A 4,843-nucleotide genomic window follows, 5' to 3' on the forward strand; every position below is an offset into this window, starting at 1 on the left:
TTGACATGTCCAGAGAAAAGCGTATCAAATCTGTATCTTAGTAAAAAATAACTCATAACTGAGGATATGTTCCAAATGCATGTTATGTGACACATGATATTATAGAAAGTCTATGTATAGTAAATATTCCTTGTTTAAAGTATGTGTGTATGGGCCCAGAAAAATAATTAATAAAATATTAAAATTCAATATCCCTGAAAGATAGTTATATAGTTGACTTTTATTGTATTATATATGTTGTGGCTTCAAGTTTTTCTATGCCCAGCACATATTGTTTTTATAAGTAAAACTAGTGGCCTGATTCACGAAATTGTGCACATTAAAAGGGGATTAATTAGAGGAAATATTTTATTTTATTTATTTTTTTTAAACAAATTCACATTTTATTTACGTCAAAATAAACTGTACAAAATTGACTTTCTTCACCAAAAATAACAGCAATATTTTCTGTATTATTCCTAGATAAACTACAAAACACATTTTTGTAGGTTGTCTAGGTTTTGCTTATAAATCAAGACGAGGCAGTAGATATTATCGTGAAAAAAGACAGAATAAAACAGACCAATCTGTTGTCAGTATCCATAGCCTCTGATCCTGTCTTGACCATGAAACAGAAGTGTTTGACATATACTTGCTAAAAACCTTATGAAGATATAGGCTCAACAGAGGAATGTAAACAGCAACACCCAGGTGTGGAACAATGGCAGGTTCTTCCTTCAATGTTTAACAGCAACTTGTTTAAGATTATCGAATAAAGACAAAATCTACACTGAAATCCTTGTTTGGCAAGCTCACGTTTCTTTCACTATCTGGTTATTTAACTGTTCATTAAAGATTTTTAATAGTAAACTTAAAACCCCTGCTATTGAAAAGTTAGTCATGAACTTCATTGTAAAATTTTATGAAACATATTCCTCTCACACCTTCTCAAAATTTATTTCTTCAAAGAACTGGTAACTCAATACCCAACAACAGGATCCACAGTGATAATAAATGTTATGTCTAACTTGACTTAACTAAAACATTTTCAAAGTGCCATTAGCAGAGACCACGCAGAAGTGCAGCGTGGCACTTTCAATGCTACCCTCTGGAAGAACAGTTAGTTCTCCAAAGCATGAGAGTTCAAACGGGCCATTTAAACAGTCAGATTATCAATGGCTAATGTACCCAAGATATTCAGTGATTAAGTGGCCTACATATATCTTATAGCTTTTCTATATTTTCAAATTTCTTAGATTTTTTTCAATATCAAATATAAGAGAAAACCCATTTTAAAAGTCTCTCAGTTATTTTCGATAGTTTCGGAATTATCTGTAGGAAGCTCTGACTTAGTTGTATAGAGTTTGATATATGTGTCCACCATTAAATCCAAATCATGTTTTATATCAAAATTTATGTTAAGCAAAGCTAAGTTACTTGACCTTTGGTCTGTCAAAGTGTTCCTCAGGTATGCTTTGAGACGCTTTCGCCCATTTTCATAGCGTTCATTCTCAACCTTCATCACAGGAAGAATACATAGGACCTTCAACAATGCATGAACATTAGGAAAAAACTTGATATCTGGCAGGTGGAGGGCTTCATAAATGGTGGATGGAAGCTCTATATCTTTTCCTCTGTGTTTCCACCTGATTCTCCAACAATGCAGCTCAGCTGAGAGTATATCAGGATTGGGTAAGTCGCTTCTGTACATGTCAGCATGGTGCTCCTCCAATGTATTGAATTTGAGCTGTCCCATCACAGAGGGGACCAGAGATAAGCATTTAAGAGCTTTGAGGTGCTGTTCTGAGAATATATCTTTCAGTTCCTGAATAATGTGTTCCACTGTTGGAACACTTAGAGCTTCTTTATAGTAACTCTCAGAGGTCAGCTGAGATTCCAGGTTCCCTTGCTGAGCTCTGCGGAATTTCCCAGGGAGCTTCATCTGAATATCAAGTTTGGTTGCCAAATTGGTGGCTTCCTCAAACCAAAATTCATGGTAAACTTCAATATTTTCCATCACTTCATTTACTGAATGCAGCACCGCAGTCAAGCTATGCCGGGGTCCAACCCCAGCAGGTCCAGGGGTCCCCAAAGGTGTGGGTGGAGTCGGCGAAGAAGGAATGACACAGAGACAGCGTTCAGTTGATCAGCAGCCTAGCCAGGATCTCTAGCCAGGATCTCCAGCCAAGTTCTGGTGGTTCTGGTTCAGATCTCCAGCCAGGTTCTGTGTCCATGGTCTCTTGCTAGGTTCTCCAGCCAGGTTCTGTCCAGGTTCTCCAGCCAGGTTCAGTTACCAGGGTCTAGTCAGGTTCTCTTGCCAATTTCTGTAGTCAGGTTCAGTCCAGGATCTTTTGCCATGTTCTCTTGCTGGGTTCTGTCTCTAGGTTCTGAGGCCAGTTTCTGTCCAGGATCTTTTGCCATGTTCTCTCCAGTGAAGTTCTTCTGTCTCTAGAGAACGTTCTGTGTAGGTTCTGTGCCTAGGTTCTGTCTCTCTTGGTTCCGTATTCTAAGTTCTGTGTCTTGCTGTCTTATTACATCTGTATTTATACCAGTTGATTCAATCCTATCAATCTCTATTACAAAGGTTAGGGCGTTTCTTATCTCCATTCCAGGGAGTAAAGATTATGTAGCTTAAGCATGATTGTTCGTAGTTAAAGTGATTAATTACCCACCTGGCACTAGTTAAGAGGTTTTATTCCCTCCCTAACTTCAGGGGAAAATCCCTACCTGGGGAAACAACCTTTCTCAGAGACCTTGGTTAAAACACATAGTGCCAAGAAGGTGAGCAAACATATTAAGAACAGTATGCCATATATGCCAGGTCCTTTGAAACAGCAAGGATGGACCGGCTCCCGGCAAAGCTACTGGCTGCAAAAAAGACATCAGAGGTTTGACCCTGGAGATTTTTCCCAAAGGCTCTTGTAAAAGATAGAACATTTTTAAGAACGACAATGGTAACAATGAAATCAAAATCTGTTACTGCACTACAGAGTACAAATGCTCGGCCCGCTATACAGTTATTCCATCTAATATTTGTATCATTATTTATACCATCTAAACATAAAACAACTGCTTGTAGGAGGTCCACTAAAATTTCAAAAGCATCATGCCTGCCTGTCCACTGAGAATGGCAAATTTCCTTCAGTTCTTTACCCCTTTCTTCATTGTTCTGAAAGAGGACAGAAATTACATTGTCAAGCTCTAAAAGCAGTTGTGGTGATCGATGGAAAAAAGAACAAACTTCCTCAATTGTTCCTAATGCAACCGACACTCCCATAACAGGCACCGATTTTGCCAACCACATATTTAAGGCACAGGAAGAATAGAGTGTGTAGAGAGCCTGGGGATATTTCTCCAAAAGTCTAGAAGCAACAACTTTCATTTTGGAAGAAAATCCACTGGACACAATGTAAGCCTGGCCACGACAATATTCCATGTTTAATCCCCACTTCTCAGTTATCGTGGTGTGAAATTTCATAGCCAAAATTTCGGCATCAGCTTCATAAGGCAGAAAACCCACAAATTCCTCTCGCAGGTTATGAGCTTCATCAACAAACCTCACCAACACGGGCAGGTGCCCTTCCCCTGCTATGTCCACTACGTCATCAGTGATCATCGAAAAGAAGTGAGAGTCTCTCACTTCCCTGAGCGTTTCTTCCCGAATGCAGCTCTCGCAGATCTCCAGCATCTGTTTCTGCTGTGCTTTTGAACAGAACAGTGTGTTGACTGCTGTTGTCTCAAAGCGCTTTCTCAGAACCTCTTCACCAGAATTTATCCGGCACTCCAACAGTGCCTGAAAGTTATCAGGAGTAAAGAGACCTTCTGGGATTTCATCAGCTTCATGTCCATCTGGAGGTATGTTTTGTTTTCCCATAAGAATCAAAACTTCAAATAAAGATTTTAAAGTATTCTTTTGTTTACTTTCTCTTCAAGGGTTAAAGGTAAAATGTCTTCATCCTGTTCTTCACCCCCTTCTGTATTGGAGTTCTGAGCATTGGTGTTGTTGATCTCTTTATGTTTTTGTTCTTTCATTCTGTTTTAGTGTCCTGATTTCATCTTCGCTCAATTCTTTTATTCGTTTTCTGTGTCTACTATGTGGATTGTTCAAATGACTGGTAAGATCACCTATTGTTGGTATTGCATTATCTCGAAGAACTGTCCTATAAGGACTAGTTCTACAGATCACAGAGGTCTCAGAGTGTTTGGCACATCATCCGTAATGTTTATTTAGTTGTTCAGGTGTTTTATCTTCTAAGTCTGCTCTCCTACGATTTCCCACCCACTTCTGGCATCTGGCCGGATCCCTCGGGAACCTGAAGAAGGCCAGATCCAACTGCGTGCTCTTCCGCGTGCAGTTGGGGGCTGCGCAGAAGTTCGGCATCGTCACTCGCCCCCGGGCCGGCCCGGCGCTCCCCTCCCTGACTCCTCAGGGCAGCCCACCCGCCCGTCTGGGCCCTGGAGGGGAGCCTGGCCGGAGGCCCAGCGAGGCCGGTGCGCCGGGGGGGAGGGGAGGGCGGGTGGAAAGCCGCGAGGGGCAGGAGGGGCGCAGCGGTCCGAGGCCGAGCTGGGGACGCGGCTCCACCTAGAGGAAATATTTTAATATTGCTATTTTCCCTTTTGCTATAATAGAAGTGTCAGAGATGAAAGAAAATTAGTAAAATGTAAAGGAAAATCTTCCTCCTGTCAGAGTCTGGGGCACACCACGGGACCCAGAGTCAAGTCCCCGCTCACCCACGTGCACCTCAAAATTGCACGAGACCCAGACCCACCCGGCACCCTCCACTGGGCTAGATCCAGACCCAGCCGGTCCCACCCTTGCCAAGCCCTGCTGGGCAGGAGGCACAGCCTCAGGTCCCCTGGCCTG

At 42.0% G+C, this 4,843-nt stretch overlaps 1 pseudogene; it reads right to left on the reverse strand.

Annotated features, from left to right (window-relative positions):
- Positions 1-917: 917 nt before the first annotated feature.
- LOC118656981 lies at positions 918-4,360 on the reverse strand (annotated as a pseudogene).
- Positions 4,361-4,843: the final 483 nt, after the last annotated feature.

The sequence above is a fragment of the Myotis myotis genome, unplaced genomic scaffold (assembly GCF_014108235.1).
Source record: "Myotis myotis isolate mMyoMyo1 unplaced genomic scaffold, mMyoMyo1.p scaffold_m19_p_5, whole genome shotgun sequence".
Classification (NCBI taxonomy): Eukaryota; Metazoa; Chordata; class Mammalia; order Chiroptera; family Vespertilionidae; genus Myotis; species Myotis myotis.